Here is a 19,823-nt window from a genome sequence, read left to right as displayed (position 1 = left end):
CTGCACCCTCACATATCCCTGCTGATCCAGAGGAAGGCACAACACCAGCCTGCACCCTCACATATCCCTGCTGATCCAGAGGAAGGCCCAACACCAGCCTGCACCCTCACATATCCCTGCTGATCCAGAGGAAGGTACAACACCAGCCTGCACCCTCACATATCCCTGCTGATCCAGAGGAAGGCACAACACCAGCCTGCTCCCTCACCTATCCCTACAGATCCAGAGGAAGGCACAACACCAGCCTGCTCCCTCACATATCCCTACAGATCCAGAGGAAGGGACAACACCAGCCTGCTTCCTCACATATCCCTGCTGATCCAGAGGAAGGCACAACACCAGCCTGCACCCTCACATATCCCTGCTGATCCAGAGGAAGGTACAACACCAGCCTGCTCCCTTATATATCCCTGCTGATCCAGAGGAAGGCACAACACCAGCCTGCTCCCTCAAATATCCCTACAGATCCAGAGGAAGGCACAACACCAGCCTGCACTCTCACATATCCCTGCTGATCCAGAGGAAGGCACAACACCAGCCTGCTCCCTCACATATCCCTACAGATCCAGAGGAAGGCACAACACCAGCCTGCACCCTCACATATCCCTGCTGATCCAGAGGAAGGTACAACACCAGCCTGCACCCTCACATATCCCTGCTGATCCAGAGGAAGGCACAACACCAGCCTGCTCCCTCACATATCCCTGCTGATCCAGAGGAAGACACAACATCAGCCTGCACCCTCACATATCCCTGCTGATCCAGAGGAAAGTACAACACCAGCCTGCTCCCTCACATATCCCTGCTGATCCAGAGGAAGGCACAACACCAGCCTGCTCCCTCACATATCCCTGCTGATCCAGAGGAAGGCACAACACCAGCCTGCACCCTCACATATCCCTGCTGATCCAGAGGAAGGTACAACACCAGCCTGCTCCCTCACATATCCCTGCTGATCCAGAGGAAGGTACAACAAAAGCTTGCTCCCTCACATATCCCTGCTGATCCAGAGGAAGGCACAACACCAGCCTTCTCCCTCACATATCCCTGCTGATCCAGAGGAAGGCACAACACCAGCCTTCTCCCTCACATATCCCTGCTGATCCAGAGGAAGGTACAACCCCAGCCTGCAGCCTCACATATCCCTGCTGATCCAGAGGAAGGCACAACACCAGCCTGCTCCCTCACATATCCCTGCTGATCCAGAGGAAGGCACAACCCCAGCCTGCAGCCTCACATATCCCTGCTGATCCAGAGGAAGGCACAATACCAGCCTGCACCCTCACATATCCTTGCTGACCCAGAGGAAGGCACAACACCAGCCTGCACTCTCACATATCCCTGCTGATCCAGAGGAAGGCACAACACCAGCCTGCACCCTCACATATCCCTGCTGATCCAGAGGAAGGCACAACACCAGCCTGCTCCCTCACATATCCCTGCTGATCCAGAGGAAGGCACAACACCAGCCTGCACCCTCACATATCCCTGCTGATCCAGAGGAAGGCACAACACCAGCCTGCTCCCTCACATATCCCTACAGATCCAGAGGAAGGGACAATACCAGCCTGCTCCCTCACATATCCCTGCTGATCCAGAGGAAGGCACAACACCAGCCTGCACCCTCACATATCCCTGCTGATCCAGAGGAAGGCACAACACCAGCCTGCTCCCTCACATATCCCTGCTGATCCAGAGGAAGGCACAACACCAGCCTGCACCCTCACATATCCCTGCTGATCCAGAGGAAGGCACAACACCAGCCTGCACCCTCACATATCCCTGCTGATCCAGAGGAAGGCCCAACACCAGCCTGCACCCTCACATATCCCTGCTGATCCAGAGGAAGGTACAACACCAGCCTGCACCCTCACATATCCCTGCTGATCCAGAGGAAGGCACAACACCAGCCTGCTCCCTCACCTATCCCTACAGATCCAGAGGAAGGCACAACACCAGCCTGCTCCCTCACATATCCCTACAGATCCAGAGGAAGGGACAACACCAGCCTGCTTCCTCACATATCCCTGCTGATCCAGAGGAAGGCACAACACCAGCCTGCACCCTCACATATCCCTGCTGATCCAGAGGAAGGTACAACACCAGCCTGCTCCCTTATATATCCCTGCTGATCCAGAGGAAGGCACAACACCAGCCTGCTCCCTCAAATATCCCTACAGATCCAGAGGAAGGCACAACACCAGCCTGCACTCTCACATATCCCTGCTGATCCAGAGGAAGGCACAACACCAGCCTGCTCCCTCACATATCCCTACAGATCCAGAGGAAGGCACAACACCAGCCTGCACCCTCACATATCCCTGCTGATCCAGAGGAAGGTACAACACCAGCCTGCACCCTCACATATCCCTGCTGATCCAGAGGAAGGCACAACACCAGCCTGCTCCCTCACATATCCCTGCTGATCCAGAGGAAGACACAACATCAGCCTGCACCCTCACATATCCCTGCTGATCCAGAGGAAAGTACAACACCAGCCTGCTCCCTCACATATCCCTGCTGATCCAGAGGAAGGCACAACACCAGCCTGCTCCCTCACATATCCCTGCTGATCCAGAGGAAGGCACAACACCAGCCTGCACCCTCACATATCCCTGCTGATCCAGAGGAAGGTACAACACCAGCCTGCACCCTCACATATCCCTGCTGATCCAGAGGAAGGCACAACACCAGCCTGCACCCTCACATATCCCTGCTGATCCAGAGGAAGGTACAACACCAGCCTGCACCCTCACATATCCCTGCTGATCCAGAGGAAGGTACAACACCAGCCTGCTCCCTCACATATCCCTGCTGATCCAGAGGAAGGCACAACACCAGCCTGCACCCTCACATATCCCTGCTGATCCAGAGGAAGGCACAACACCACCAGCCTTCTCCCTTACATATCCCTGCTGATCCAGAGGAAGGCACAACACCAGCCTGCTCCCTCACATACCCCTGCTGATCCAGAGGAAGGCACAACACCAGCCTGCATCCTCACATATCCCCGCTGATCCAGAGGAAGGCACAACACCAGCCTGCTCCCTCACATATCCCTGCTGATCCAGAGGAAGGCACAACACCAGCCTGCTCCCTCACATATCCCTGCTGATCCAGAGGAAGGCACAACACCAGCCTTCTCCCTCACATATCCCTGCTGATCCAGAGGAAGGCACAACACCAGCCTGCTCCCTCACATATCCCTGCTGATCCAGAGGAAGGTACAACACCAGCCTGCTCCCTCACATATCCCTGCTGATCCAGAGGAAGGCACAACACCAGCCTGCACCCTTACATATCCCTGCTGATCCAGAGGAAGATACAACACCAGCCTGCTCCCTCACATATCTCTGCTGATCCAGAGGAAGGCACAACACCAGCCTGCACCCTCACATATCCCTGCTGATCCAGAGGAAGGTACAACACCAGCCTGCACCCTCACATATCCCTGCTGATCCAGAGGAAGGCACAACACCAGCCTGCTCCCTCACATATCCCTGCTGATCCAGAGGAAGACACAACACCAGCCTGCACCCTCACATATCCCTGCTGATCCAGAGGAAGGTACAACACCAGCCTGCACCCTCACATATCCCTGCTGCTCCAGAGGAAGGCACAACACCAGCCTGCTCCCTCACATATCCCTGCTGATCCAGAGGAAGGCACAACACCAGCCTGCTCCCTCACATATCCCTGCTGATCCAGAGGAAGGCACAACACCAGCCTGCACCCTCACATATCCCTGCTGATCCAGAGGAAGGCACAACACCAGCCTGCTCCCTCACATATCCCTGCTGATCCAGAGGAAGGCACAACACCAGCCTGCACCCTCACATATCCCTGCTGATCCAGAGGAAGGCACAACACCAGCCTGCACCCTCACATATCCCTGCTGATCCAGAGGAAGGCACAACACCAGCCTGCACCCTCACATATTCCTGCTGATCCAGAGGAAGGCACAACACCAGCCTGCACCCTCACATATCCCTGCTGATCCAGAGGAAGGCACAACACCAGCCTGCTCCCTCACATATCCCTGCTGATCCAAAGGAAGGCACAACACCAGCCTGCTCCCTCACATATCCCTGCTGATCCAAAGGAAGGCACAACACCAGCCTGCTCCCTCACATATCCCTGCTGATCCAGAGGAAGGTACAACACCAGCTTGCTCCCTCACATATCCCTGCTGATCCAGAGGAAGGCACAACACCAGCCTGCACCCTCACATATCCCTGCTGATCCAGAGGAAGGGACAACACCAGCCTGCACCCTCACATATCCCTGCTGATCCAGAGGAAGGCACAACACCAGCCTGCACCCTCACATATCCCTGCTGATCCAGAGGAAGGCACAACACCAGCCTGCACCCTCACATATCCCTGCTGATCCAGAGAAAGGTACAACACCAGCCTGCACCCTCACATATCCCTGCTGATCCAGAGGAAGGTACAACACCAGCCTGCACCCTCACATATCCCTGCTGATCCAGAGGAAGGCACAACACCAGCCTGCTCCTTCACATATCCCTGCTGATCCAGAGGAAGGTACAACACCAGCCTGCTCCCTCACATATCCCTGCTGATCCAGAGGAAGGCACAACACCAGCCTGCTCCCTCACATATCCCTGCTGATCCAGAGGAAGGCACAACACCAGCCTGCATCCTCACATATCCCCGCTGATCCAGAGGAAGGCACAACACCAGCCTGCTCCCTCACATATCCCTGCTGATCCAAAGGAAGGCACAACACCAGCCTGCTCCCTCACATATCCCTGCTGATCCAGAGGAAGGCACAACACCAGCCTGCTCCCTCACATATCCCTGCTGATCCAGAGGAAGGCACAACACCAGCCTGTTCCCTCACATATCCCTGCTGATCCAGAGGAAGGCACAACACCAGCCTGCACCCTCACATATCCCTGCTGATCCAGAGGAAGGCACACCACCAGCCTGCACCCTCACATATCCCTGCTGATCCAGAGGAAGGTACAACACCAGCCTGCTCCCTCACATACCCCTGCTGATCCAGAGGAAGGCACAACACCAGCCTGCATCCTCACATATCCCTGCTGATCCAGAGGAAGGCACAACACTAGCCTGCTCCCTCACATATCCCTGCTGATCCAGAGGAAGGCACACCACCAGCCTGCACCCTCACATATCCCTGCTGATCCAGAGGAAGGTACAACACCAGCCTGCTCCCTCACATACCCCTGCTGATCCAGAGGAAGGCACAACACCAGCCTGCATCCTCACATATCCCCGCTGATCCAGAGGAAGGCACAACACTAGCCTGCTCCCTCACATATCCCTGCTGATCCAGAGGAAGGCACAACACCAGCCTGCATCCTCACATATCCCTGCTGATCCAGAGGAAGGCACAACACCAGCCTTCTCCCTCACATATCCCTGCTGATCCAGAGGAAGGCACAACACCAGCCTTCTCCTTCACATATCGCTGATCCAGAGGAAGGCGAAAAACCCTTACAAGGCATGGTCTTATTTCCTTCCCGACTCCAGATGGCAATCAGATAAAATCCCTGGATCAACATCATTGGGCATTACCTAGTAATTGTAGCCATGGATGTCTTTCAACACAAGGAAAGCATCTAAGCCCCCTTTAAATGCCGGTATAGAATTTGCCATAACGACTTCCTGTGGCAATGCATTCCACATCTTAATCACTCTTACTGTAAAGAACCCTTTCCTAAATAAATGGCTAAAACGTTTTTCCTCCATGCGCAGATCATGTCCTCTAGTCCTTTGAGAAGGCCTAGGGACAAAAAGCTCATCCGCCAAGCTTTTATATTGCCCTCTGATGTATTTATACATGTTAATTAGATCCCCTCTAAGGCGTCTTTTCTCTAGACTAAATTAACCCAGTTTATCTAACCTTTCTCGATAAGTGAGACCTTCCATCCCACGTATCAATTTTGTTGCTCGTCTCTGCACCTGCTCTAAAACTGCAATATCTTTCCTGTAATGTGGTGCCCAGAACTGAATTCCATATTCCAGATGTGGCCTTACTAGAGAGTTAAACAGGGGCAATATTATGTTAGAATCTCGAGTTTTTATTTCCCTTTTAATGCATCCCAAAATGTTGTTTGCTTTAGCTGCAGCAGCTTGGCATTGAGTATGATTGTTTAACTTGGAGAAGGACTTAGGAGTACTCATCGACAACAAGTTAAACAATCATACAAGTTTGATGTCCCCAACTGTATGCCATTTATTTTGTATGGTGCTAGACCATTAGTACGTCCAAAATGCATGACTTTACATTTTTCAACATTGAATTTCATCTGCCATGTATGTGCCCATATAGCCATCCTATCCAGATCCTGTTGCAATATGACACTATCTTCCTGAGAGTTGATGATTCTGCACAATTTTTTATCATCTGCAAAAATAGCAACATTGCTCACTACTGCATCTACTAGGTCCATTAATAAATAAATTGAAGAGCACTGGACCCAGTACAGACCCCTGTGGGGCCCCACTGCTAACAGTCTCCCATTTTGAGTACGATCCATTGACCACAACTCTTTGTTTTCTGTCCATTAGCCAGTTCCCTATCCATGCACACAGACTCTTCCCCAGTCCTTGCATCCTCAACTTTTGCACCAGACTTTTGTGGGGAACGTTTAGGGTAAATGCACAGCCAACTCCCGTCAGTCATAAGCCAGTTCTCAATGACACCAGACGATATCTCATATATGGACCTCAGATCATCATATACTGTATATTGCATCGCATCCAAAAGAAAGGAAGAATGTAGCTTCTAAGTGCGTAACAGAAATACTTTATCACAGGTACACAATGCAAAAAAAAAAAAAGCATGAATAAAAAAACACTCCTGCCTTGCCAATATCCAGCCCGGCCCACTGGTTTCGCTACAATAGCTTCCTCAGGGACTCTCCCTGTGGAAATTGTTTTACTTTCCCTGTGAGGATTGTTCTACTCTCCCTGTAGAGATTGTCCTATCACTCCTGTGAGAAATCCTCCCCTCCTGTGGGGATTCTCCTTCCTGCCCTGTGGTGATTCTCCTCCACTTACTGTGGGGATTCTCCAACCCTTCCTGTGGGGATTCTCCTACTCCTTCCTGTGGGGATTCTCCTACTCCTTCCTGTGGGGATTCTCCTACTCCTTCCTGTGGGGATTCTCCTACTCCTTCCTGTGGGGATTCTCCTACTCCTCCCTGTGGGGATTCTCCTACCCCTCCCTGTGGGGATTCTCCTACCCCTCCCTGTGGGGATTCTCCTACCCCTCCCTGTGGGGATTCTCCTACTCCTCCCTGTGGGGATTCTCCTACTCCTCCCTGTGGGGATTCTCCTACTCCTCCCTGTGGGGATTCTCCTACTCCTCCCTGTGGGGATTCTCCTACTCCTCCCTGTGGGGATTCTCCTACTCCTCCCTGTGGGGATTCTCCTACTCCTCCTGTGGGGATTCTCCTACTCCTCCCTGTGGGGATTCTCCTACTCCTCCCTGTGGGGATTCTCCTACTCCTCCCTGTGGGGATTCTCCTACTCCTCCCTGTGGGGATTCTCCTACTCCTTCCTGTGGGGATTCTCCTACTCCTCCCTGTGGGGATTCTCCTACTCCTCCCTGTGGGGATTCTCCTATCCTCCCTGTGGGGATTCTCCTATCCTCCCCTGTGGGGATTCTCCTATCCTCCCCTGTGGGGATTCTCCTATCCTCCCCTGTGGGGATTCTCCTATCCTCCCTGTGGGAATTCTCCTCCCCTCCCTGTGGGGATTCTCCTCCCCTCCCTGTGGGGATTCTCCTACTCCTTCCTGTGGGGATTCTCCTACTCCTTCCTGTGGGGATTCTCCTACTCCTTCCTGTGGGGATTCTCCTACTCCTTCCTGTGGGGATTCTCCTACTCCTCCCTGTGGGAATTCTCCTACTCCTCCCTGTGGGGATTCTCCTACTCCTCCCTGTGGGGATTCTCCTATCCTCCCTGTGGGGATTCTCCTATCCTCCCCTGTGGGGATTCTCCTATCCTCCCCTGTGGGGATTCTCCTATCCTCCCCTGTGGGGATTCTCCTATCCTCCCTGTGGGGATTCTCCTATCCTCCCCTGTGGGGATTCTCCTATCCTCCTCTGTGGGGATTCTCCTACTCCTCCTGTGGGGAGACTCCTATCTTTCCTGTGGGGATTCTCTTACCCTCCTTGTGGGGATTCTCCTACTCCTTCCTGTGGGGATTCTCCTACTCCTTCCTGTGGGGATTCTCCTACTCCTCCCTGTGGGGATTCTCCTACTCCTCCCTGTGGGGATTCTCCTACTCCTCCCTGTGGGGATTCTCCTACTCCTCCCTGTGGGGATTCTCCTACTCCTCCCTGTGGGGATTCTCCTACCCCTCCCTGTGGGGATTCTCCTACCCCTCCCTGTGGGGATTCTCCTACCCCTCCCTGTGGGGATTCTCCTACCCCTCCCTGTGGGGATTCTCCTACTCCTCCCTGTGGGGATTCTCCTACTCCTCCCTGTGGGGATTCTCCTACTCCTCCCTGTGGGGATTCTCCTACTCCTCCCTGTGGGGATTCTCCTATTCCTCCCTGTGGGGATTCTCCTACTCCTCCCTGTGGGGATTCTCCTACTCCTCCCTGTGGGGATTCTCCTATTCCTCCCTGTGGGGATTCTCCTACTCCTCCCTGTGGGGATTCTCCTACTCCTCCCTGTGGGGATTCTCCTACTCCTCCCTGTGGGGATTCTCCTACTCCTCCCTGTGGGGATTCTCCTACTCCTCCCTGTGGGGATTCTCCTACTCCTCCCTGTGGGGATTCTCCTATTCCTCCCTGTGGGGATTCTCCTATCCTCCCTGTGGGGATTCTCCTATCCTCCTCTGTGGGGATTCTCCTACTCCTCCTGTGGGCAGACTCCTATCTTTCCTGTGGGGATTCTCCTATCCTCCCCTGTGGGGATTCTCCTACTCCTCCCTGTGGGGATTCTCCTACTCCTCCCTGTGGGGATTCTCCTACTCCTCCCTGTGGGAATTCTCCTACTCCTCCCTGTGGGAATTCTCCTACTCCTTCCTGTGGGGATTCTCCTATCCTCCCTGTGGGGATTCTCCTACTCCTCCCTGTGGGGATTCTCCTATCCTCCCTGTGGGGATTCTCCTATCCTCCCCTGTGGGGATTCTCCTATCCTCCCCTGTGGGGATTCTCCTATCCTCCCCTGTGGGGATTCTCCTATCCTCCCTGTGGGAATTCTCCTCCCCTCCCTGTGGGGATTCTCCTCCCCTCCCTGTGGGGATTCTCCTACTCCTTCCTGTGGGGATTCTCCTACTCCTTCCTGTGGGGATTCTCCTACTCCTTCCTGTGGGGATTCTCCTACTCCTCCCTGTGGGGATTCTCCTATCCTCCCCTGTGGGGATTCTCCTATCCTCCCCTGTGGGGATTCTCCTATCCTCCCCTGTGGGGATTCTCCTATCCTCCCTGTGGGGATTCTCCTCCCCTCCCTGTGGGGATTCTCCTACTCCTTCCTGTGGGGATTCTCCTACTCCTTCCTGTGGGGATTCTCCTACTCCTTCCTGTGGGGATTCTCCTACTCCTCCCTGTGGGGATTCTCCTATCCTCCCTGTGGGGATTCTCCTATCCTCCCTGTGGGGATTCTCCTATCCTCCCCTGTGGGGATTCTCCTATCCTCCCCTGTGGGGATTCTCCTATCCACCCTGTGGGGATTCTCCTATCCTCCCCTGTGGGGATTCTCCTATCCTCCTCTGTGGGGATTCACCTACTCCTCCTGTGGGGAGACTCCTATCTTTCCTGTGGGGATTCTCTTACCCTCCTTGTGGGGATTCTCCTACTCCTTCCTGTGGGGATTCTCCTACTCCTTCCTGTGGGGATTCTCCTACTCCTCCCTGTGGGGATTCTCCTACTCCTCCCTGTGGGGATTCTCCTACTCCTCCCTGTGGGGATTCTCCTACTCCTCCCTGTGGGGATTCTCCTACTCCTCCCTGTGGGGATTCTCCTATTCCTCCCTGTGGGGATTCTCCTACCCCTCCCTGTGGGGATTCTCCTACCCCTCCCTGTGGGGATTCTCCTACTCCTCCCTGTGGGGATTCTCCTACTCCTCCCTGTGGGGATTCTCCTACTCCTCCCTGTGGGGATTCTCCTACTCCTCCCTGTGGGGATTCTCCTATTCCTCCCTGTGGGGATTCTCCAACCCCTCCCTGTGGGGATTCTCCTACTCCTCCCTGTGGGGATTCTCCTACTCCTCCCTGTGGGGATTCTCCTACTCCTCCCTGTGGGGATTCTCCTACTCCTCCCTGTGGGGATTCTCCTATCCTCCTCTGTGGGGATTCTCCTACTCCTCCTGTGGGCAGACTCCTATCTTTCCTGTGGGGATTCTCCTATCCTCCCCTGTGGGGATTCTCCTACTCCTCCCTGTGGGGATTCTCCTACTCCTCCCTGTGGGGATTCTCCTACTCCTCCCTGTGGGGATTCTCCTACTCCTCCCTGTGGGGATTCTCCTATCCTCCCTGTGGGGATTCTCCTATCCTCCCCTGTGGGGATTCTCCTATCCTCCCCTGTGGGGATTCTCCTATCCTCCCCTGTGGGGATTCTCCTATCCTCCCTGTGGGAATTCTCCTCCCCTCCCTGTGGGGATTCTCCTCCCCTCCCTGTGGGGATTCTCCTACTCCTTCCTGTGGGGATTCTCCTACTCCTTCCTGTGGGGATTCTCCTACTCCTTCCTGTGGGGATTCTCCTACTCCTTCCTGTGGGGATTCTCCTACTCCTCCCTGTGGGAATTCTCCTACTCCTCCCTGTGGGGATTCTCCTACTCCTCCCTGTGGGGATTCTCCTATCCTCCCTGTGGGGATTCTCCTATCCTCCCCTGTGGGGATTCTCCTATCCTCCCCTGTGGGGATTCTCCTGGGATTCTCCTATCCTCCCCTGTGGGGATTCTCCTATCCTCCCTGTGGGGATTCTCCTATCCTCCCCTGTGGGGATTCTCCTATCCTCCCCTGTGGGGATTCTCCTACTCCTCCTGTGGGGATTCTCCTACTCCTTCCTGTGGGGATTCTCCTACTCCTCCCTGTGGGGATTCTCCTACTCCTCCCTGTGGGGATTCTCCTACTCCTCCCTGTGGGGATTCTCCTACTCCTCCCTGTGGGGATTCTCCTACTCCTCCCTGTGGGGATTCTCCTACTCCTCCCTGTGGGGATTCTCCTACTCCTCCCTGTGGGGATTCTCCTACCCCTCCCTGTGGGGATTCTCCTACCCCTCCCTGTGGGGATTCTCCTACTCCTCCCTGTGGGGATTCTCCTACTCCTCCCTGTGGGGATTCTCCTACTCCTCCCTGTGGGGATTCTCCTACTCCTCCCTGTGGGGATTCTCCTACTCCTCCCTGTGGGGATTCTCCTATTCCTCCCTGTGGGGATTCTCCTACCCCTCCCTGTGGGGATTCTCCTACTCCTCCCTGTGGGGATTCTCCTACTCCTCTCTGTGGGGATTCTCCTACTCCTCCCTGTGGGGATTCTCCTACTCCTCCCTGTGGGGATTCTCCTACTCCTCCCTGTGGGGATTCTCCTATCCTCCCTGTGGGGATTCTCCTACCCCTCCCTGTGGGGATTCTTCTACTCCTTCCTGTGGGGATTCTTCTACTCCTTCCTGTGGGGATTCTCCTACTCCTCCCTGTGGGGATTCTCCTACTCCTCCCTGTGGGGATTCTCCTACTCCTCCCTGTGGGGATTCTCCTACTCCTCCCTGTGGGGATTCTCCTACTCCTCCCTGTGGGGATTCTCCTACTCCTCCCTGTGGGGATTCTCCTACTCCTCCCTGTGGGGATTCTCCTACTCCTCCCTGTGGGGATTCTCCTACTCCTCCCTGTGGGGATTCTCCTACTCCTCCCTGTGGGGATTCTCCTACTCCTCCCTGTGGGGATTCTCCTACCCCTCCCTGTGGGGATTCTCCTACCCCTCCCTGTGGGGATTCTCCTACCCTCCCTGTGGGGATTCTCCTACTCCTCCCTGTGGGGATTCTCCTACTCCTCCCTGTGGGGATTCTCCTACTCCTCCCTGTGGGGATTCTCCTACTCCTCCCTGTGGGGATTCTCCTACCCCTCCCTGTGGGGATTCTCCTACCCTCCCTGTGTGGATTCTCCTACTCCTCCTGTGCGGATTCTCCTACTCCTCCTGTGCGGATTCTCCTACTCCTCCCTGTGGGGATTCTCCTACTCCTCCCTGTGGGGATTCTCCTACTCCTCCTGTGCGGATTCTCCTACTCCTCCTGTGCGGATTCTCCTCCCCTTCCTGTGGGAATTCTCCTCCTTCTCCAGTGGGGATTCTCCTAGTCTTCCTGTGGGAATCCTCCTCCCCTCCCTGTGGGGATTCTCCTACTCCTCCTGTGGGGATTCTCCTCTCCTCCCTGTGGGGATTCTCCTACTCCCTGTGGGGATTCTCCTCCTTCTCCAGTCTCCCCCCGCACCCCCACCCAGCCTCCCCCAAAGACTGGACTCCAGACCATCTGCCCCCTACCCAGCCTCCCCCAGAGACTGGACTCCAGACCATCTGCCCCCTACCCAGCCTCCCCCAGAGACTGGACTCCAGACCATCTGCCCCCCACCCAGCCTCCCCCAGAGACTGGACTCCAGACCATCTGCCCCCCACCCAGCCTCCCCCAGAGACTGGACTCCAGACCATCTGCCCCCTACCCAGCCTCCCCCAGAGACTGGACTCCAGACCATCTGCCCCCTACCCAGCCTCCCCCAGAGACTGGACTCCAGACCATCTGCCCCCCACCCAGCCTCCCCCAGAGATTGGACTCCAGAAATAGCCCGTCACTAAAATATTGGAGGTGCAAAAGACCCCCAAACTTTAGAAGTAACTTCTAAAAAACATGAGCCTTGCTTGGCCCATGATATACTGTCTATCCCACACGGACCTTCTGAGGAAGACCACCAGCTCTGTGAGCCAACGTCAAACACATGTTTTCAATGCAAACCCCCACAAACACTAGTAAATGGTGTCACTGACAATCAGCTATTGCCTTGTTACCAACGCCCTGATATATGTTACATGCCCAATATGACATATACCATGAAAGCACAGCACACCATACTCAAAAGTGTGGTTAAAATGTCTCAAAGTTGGGCTCAGATCAATAATGCATTATTATTATTATTTAGACAAGACACAGAACATTTATATTGCGCTTTTCTCCTGGCGGACTCAAAGCGCCAGAGCTGCAGCCACTAGGAGGCGCTCTATAGGCAGTTGCAGTGTTAGAGAGTCTTGTCCAAGAACTCCTTACTGAATAGGTGCTGGCTTACTGAAAAGGAAGATTTGAATCCAGGTCTCCTGTGTCAGAGCCCTTAACCATTACACTATCCAGCCAAGTATTTATTTAGCGCCAACACTTTACAGAGCATCTTGTCTCATAACTGTCCCTCAGAGGAGCTCACAATCTAGTCCCTACCATAGTCCTAGGTTTATGTATTATTGTGTAGTGCATGTATCATAGTCTAGGTCCAATTTGGGGGGGGGGGGGGGGGGGGCTAATTAACTTATCTGTATGCTTTTGGGATGTGGGAGGAGACCGGAATGCCCAGAGGAATCATGCAGACATGGTGAGAATATACAAACTCTGTGCAGATGGGATTTGGACCGGGGACCCGGCGCTGCAAGGCAAGAGTGATAACCACTACACTGCCCAGTCATTATACTTGAATGACTGATTTCAGACCCATTTTAAGCTACTGTCTTGTCAATCCAATTGTTCGCAGTAAGAATTGACTCATGGTTAGCCTGTATTCTATGTGTACTGAAGTGCTGGTCATGATCTGCACAGGGATGATAAGCAGGGCAAAGGGACTATTTTCAAGAGGAGGGCAGCACAAATTTCAAGCATAGATTATCGGACTCTGCAGTTTAGCTAAGCACAGACTGTACATTATCTGACAGCCAGTGACCGTCGTGTACACTGGGCTCAGCCGAGAGAGTGTGGGGGTGAGTGGGGGGCAGAAGGCTCCGTGCATCACTCAGGGACAAAGCAGTGAGATGCAGACACTGCTTTTCTCCCATGCTTTGGTTGGAACAGAAGACACGATGCCCCTACACACGACAAATGGCTGAACAAAGCAGCCCTAAATGGTCCTTTTTTATTGTTTTTCATTCAATGAAATAAAGATGGCAGCTTCTATATCTAATGCAAATTCTCTTTTTTGCTTTTTGTTTAATTTAAAATTGTAATCCGCCACCCACATAGAACGGAATATTATACCAGGAAACCAGACTGCAAGTAATAGAGGCCACCAGACAAAGGGGGACCGACATCGCCGGGGGACACAAGAGGGGCTAATGTATCAAGACAGGGAGTAAAAAGTGGCACTGCGTTGCCCCAAGCAACCAATCGGGTCTCGAGTCAATTAAAGGAATCGAGAAATCTCATTGGTTGCTCCGGGCAAATTGGCTTCGATTTCGCTCCAGTCTTTTTGGTAAATCGGCTGCCACATCTCATCGTTCTCTGGATTTTTACGCCCGTTGCGTCCCCGCGGGCTGCGAATCTATCGAGCCTCAGCTACTCCGCCGGTTGGCGATGCAATTACATGTCAGGGAGGAGGGTTACACGCCGAGCGGCTGCAATCTGCATGCCTGCATGTGTCTTCCAGCGCTAAATAACATCTTATTAGTCTCTGTCACCCTCCCCGCTCAGCTGTGGGCCACGGCTAAATTTAGCATCCAGTTCCCCTGTGATCTATACCCCAAATACGCACTCTCCTCCTCCGGCGCTGAGCGTCTCCTGGTTCGCCGCGGCGGAACTTCTCCGTGTCAGCAGCACAGGGGGAATGCAGACCTCTGACACGGGGCAGGTCGCTGCGATCGGGATTTAATAGCACCAGAAGGGGCACTAATAGCCACCCGGTCGCAGATTCGCAGACCTGCAATGACCCCTTATCATGGAACAAGCCCTTAATAATTTACAGGCTACTTAAAATCGCGGAATGGAAAACTGAATAACCCTTTCACTCCCAACTGGGGACATCCACGGAAATTCTTAAAACCTTCTGTGTGTGTGTGGGGGGGGGGGGGGGGGGGGTTCTGCTAGCCACAAAGTAAGGGGCATCGGTAGAGGTTAGTGGTCACTGTCTGTATGTTATACCGCCCTTTGATATAGAATAAAGATGCCCATTAACGGTACAATCTCCCTGGGGGACCAGTCGATCGGTCAGAGACAATCGTTCAGGCCCATTAGCGGGCAGAAAAATGTCATGCAATCCGATGCAATTAGAGGGATGGATCCGAAAAATACAGTACCTGATCCGATCGATCAGACAGAGGATTGTTCGAGAGATTATACCATGAATGGGCACCGATCGATACTCCGTGGAAGTGAACTGAAAATGGATCGGAAATCAGATCGGACGAGTCGTAAATAATCGATCTGACAGTAAATCTGTCAGAAAATTGTATCATGTGTACCCATCATTAGATTTTTTTTCAAGAGAGATTAGATTTTTCAATCAAGAGATTAGATTTCTTTTTTAATAACGATGATAGCGGTCTTTCTGGGGGAAGGGTCCAGTCACCCTTTAGTGCCCAGCAACCAATGTCTCCCCAAAATGACCCCTTTCTGGCGGCCCCAAGCAACAACCAGTATCCCCCTTTGAAGTCCCGTTACCAATATCACCCCTCAAAAAATAACCCCCACTTTGCTTTTTGATATCTCATGGGAACAGCAAGGTCCCCTCGCCCCTAGGGTCACCTGCACACATTTAAAGGGAACTTAAAGCTAGGCTTCCATATTTATTTCCTTTTACACAATACCAGTTGCCTGGCTCTCCTGCTGATCTCTTTACCTGCAGTAGTGTCTGAATCACACACCTGAAACAAGCATGCAGCTTATCCAGTCACACTTCAGTCAGAGCACTTGATCTGCATGCTTGTTCAGGGTCTATGGCTAAATGTATTACAGGCAGAGGATCAGCAGGACAGCCAGGCAATGTGCATTGTTTAAAAGAAAATAAATATGGCTGCCTCTATAGCCTTCTGACTTTAGGTTACCTTTAAGGCTTCCAATCCATTTATAATAAAGCAGAGGGGTTGATTTAGAACAAAACAAGTTTGGACGTAAGATTTTTATAAATACGTTTATATATCAGCAAGACAGCACCTCTGTTAACCCATCCAATCCACACATCCTAAAACAGGCACCGATTGGGGTCAGGTGCTGATCTATACGCACGCTAGACGAGTATGGAGATAATGACATCGTGTAGGAACCTTGTTAACCCTTTACAACCCACTCGCAATGAAATGCCGGGACTTATAGTCAACCTGCAGCACAAAATAAAGTTACACGACCCTTTCGTCGTTATTGCAGTGATATGTCATGAGAATATGACAGGCAGGTGAAATGATACTCAGCTTCATGGCACAGAAACACTGAGAATTGCCATCTATCTATTCCACATGGAGACCAGAAACCTATAATGACTCATGGGGAGTATATATATATATATATATATATATATATATATATATATATATATATATATATATATATATATATATATATATATATATATATATATATATATATATATATATATATATATATTCTGGTAACCTGTCATATACCTTCATTGCCTGCACACAGTACACCAAGAAGCAATCCTGGATCCCTGTTAACCCTGTCTAATTATCCTATATGATTTCCAGGTGTCCTATATCATAATAATGTAGCATAACCTTATGCTGAGGGTACGTTTGCCTGAAGTGAGCAGTGGGGGAATGTTGTCCCCACAATTAGGCAGGAAGTCTCTTTGCGACCCCTATATTTTAGGATAGGTTCTGTTAGGATATAGGCAAATACTATCACATCCGAAGCAATCAGGATCACATACTATACTGATGATATCACACAGATATGTGTGATGTGGGATTGACAATGTATAGAATGATGTTGGGGGTCTGTGTAATGAGACGTTAGATCTGTGATATGGGAGAGATAATGTACTGTATAGAATGCTGTTGAATCTGTGTAATGAGATAGTCAGTGTACAGAATGATGCTTGGTCTGTGATGAGATAGTTAATGTATAAATTGATGTCTATGAAATGGGATAGTTAATGTATAGAATGATGATGGGTTTGTATAATGGGATATAAGATGTACAGAACGATGTTGGGGTCTGTGTAATGAGACAGGTATTGTATAGAATGCTGCTAGTTCTGTGTTATGGGATTGAACTATGTCAGGTCTGTGTAATGAGGGAATTAATGTACAGAATGCTACTGGATCTCTGTTATGGAATAGAAAGAGTATAGAATGCTGTTGAGTCTGTGTAATTAGTTAGTGTACAGAATGATGCTTGGTCTGTGATGAGATAGTTAATGTATAAATTAATGTTGGGTCTATGAAATGCGATAGTTAATGTATAGAACAAGGTTAGATCTGTGTATTGATATAGCTAATACATAGAAGGATGTTGGATTTGTGTTATGGGATAGACAATGTATAGAACTATGTTTGTTGGGTCTATGTAATGATAGTTAATGTACAGAATGCTGTTGGGTTTGTGTAATGAGACAGTTAATGTATAGAATGCTTTTGGATCTGTGTAATAAGAGTTAATGTACAGAATGCTGTTGGGTCTATGTATTGATATAGTTAATGTACAGAATGCTGTTGGGTCTGTGGAATGAGAGTTAATGTATAGAATGCTGTTGGGTGTGTAATGAGAGTTAATGTATAGAATGCTGTTGGGTGTGTAATGAGAGTTAATGTATAGAATGCTTTTGGGTCTATGTAATGAGAGTTAATGTATAGAATGCTTTTGGGTCTGTGTAATGAGAGTTAATGTATAGAATGCTGTTGGGTCTGTGTAATGAGAGTTAATGTATAGAATGCTGTTGGGTCTGTGTAATGAGAGTTAATGTATAGAATGCTGTTGGGTCTGTGTAATGAGAGTTAATGTATAGAATGCTGTTGGGTCTGTGTAATGAGAGTTAATGTACAGAATGCTGTTAGGTCTGTGTAATGAGAGTTAATGTACAGAATGATGTTGGGTCTGTGAAATGAGAGTTAATGTATAGAATACTGTTGGGTATGTAATGAGAGTTAATGTATAGAATGCTGTTGGATCTGTGTAATAAGAGTTAATGTATAGAATGCTGTAGGGTCTATGTAATGAGAGTTAATGTACAGAATGCTGTTGGGTCTGTGTAATGAGAGTTAATGTACAGAATGCTGTTGGGTCTGTGTATTGATATAGTTAATGTATAGAATGCTGTTGGGTCTATGTAATGAGAGTTAATGTATAGAATGATGTTGGGTCTGTGTAATGAGATAGTTAATGTATAGAATGCTGTTGGGTCTGTGTAATGAGATAGTTAATGTATAGAATGCTGTTGGGTCTGTGTAATGAGAGTTAATGTATAGAATGCTGTTGGGTCTGTGTAATGAGATAGTTAATGTATAGAATGCTGTTGGGTCTATGTAATGAGAGTTAATGTATAGAATGATGTTGGGTCTGTGTAATGAGATAGTTAATGTATAGAATGCTGTTGGGTCTGTGTATTGATATAGTTAATGTATAGAATGCTGTTGGGTCTGTGTAATGAGAGTTAATGTATAGAATGCTGTTGGGTCTGTGTAATGAGATAGTTAATGTATAGAATGCTGTTGGGTCTGTGTAATGAGAGTTAATGTATAGAATGCTGTTGGGTCTGTGTAATGAGATAGTTAATGTACAGACTGATGCTGGAAAAATGCCAATAATAAATGTTTATGACTATAAATTGTTATGATGGCGTGTCAGTGCGATCTTTATCCCTGCCAGTTGCCTGTCAGTTACACCTGCTGTATGTGCCCCTGTCTCCTCTCTGTGTTACAGTAAAATCAGCTGCGATCACCCAGATGGTGGGGAACTTTACAGATACACAGCTCCATACATCTGATCGACTTCCAGCAGATTCGATAATTTACACCCAAGCTGCCTGAATTGTGCCGTAGTTCAAAGAGGACAGATGAATAAATCCCAAACAGCTTTCAACATGTACTTAAAATATAAACTGTAATTTTTTAAGTAACATTTGCTTCAAACTGACAGTTGTACGCTAAACAGAGGAGCACAGAAAGATAACTATAAAAATCTCTCTACTGTCGTAACTGATGGGTGGGTATGGGCAGTATGGCATGCTGGCACTCGTAGTGCACCACACATATGGATGATGATACATGAGTATATGGGCAGTGTGGCATGCTGGCACTTGTAGTGCACCACACCTGGATGATGATGAATGGGTTGCTGGCGCTTGTAGTGCCCCCACATATGGATGATACATGAGTATATGGGCAGTGTGGCATGCTGGCACTTGTAGTACTCGCACATATGGATGATAAATGAGTATGGGCAGTGTGGCATGCTTGCACTTGTAGTACTCGCACATATGGATGATAAATGAGTATGGGCAGTGTGGCATGCTTGCACTTGTAGTGCCTCCACATCTAGATTCTAATGAATGACATGCTGGCACTTGTAGTGCCTCCACATCTAGATTCTAATGAATGACATGCTGGCACTTGTAGTGCCCCCACATCTGGAGAGTCAGCTGCAGGTAGGTCACCCACTCCCCTCCCCCCCAGCACTCACCTGTGTCCCCTGAGGACAGCGACCCTCCTCGGGAGTTCATGCTGCCCACTGCTGCCACTTCCAGCGGCCGGGCATCCCGCACCTCCCGCTGCCCCGAGCTCCGCGCGCACACTGCCCCGCACCCTCCGCCGGCCGCCGCTAAGCCTGCGTGACGTCACGCCCCGCCCGCCAATCGCTGCGCGGTCCCCGGCTCGGCTCCCACCTGGGCTGCATCTGGCAGCGGGGCGC

The 19,823-nt window shown here is 50.9% G+C and overlaps 1 protein-coding gene across 1 annotated transcript in view; it reads right to left on the bottom strand.

Moving 5' to 3' along the window:
- Positions 1–19,615, bottom strand: part of CHRM4 (cholinergic receptor muscarinic 4) — a 445,775-nt gene extending 426,160 nt beyond the window's left edge. Inside the window, exon 1 of the mRNA XM_068259690.1 lies at positions 19,596–19,615. The gene's annotated coding sequence lies outside the window, so the exon portion shown is untranslated. The remainder of the gene's footprint in view (positions 1–19,595) is intronic.
- Between the last annotated feature and the right edge of the window lie 208 nt (positions 19,616–19,823).

Source organism: Hyperolius riggenbachi, chromosome 11, assembly GCF_040937935.1.
Source record: "Hyperolius riggenbachi isolate aHypRig1 chromosome 11, aHypRig1.pri, whole genome shotgun sequence".
In the NCBI taxonomy this organism is placed as follows: domain Eukaryota; kingdom Metazoa; phylum Chordata; class Amphibia; order Anura; family Hyperoliidae; genus Hyperolius; species Hyperolius riggenbachi.
The sequence above is the reverse complement of the archived record's forward strand: the minus strand, read 5'-3'. Positions and strand labels throughout refer to the sequence as shown.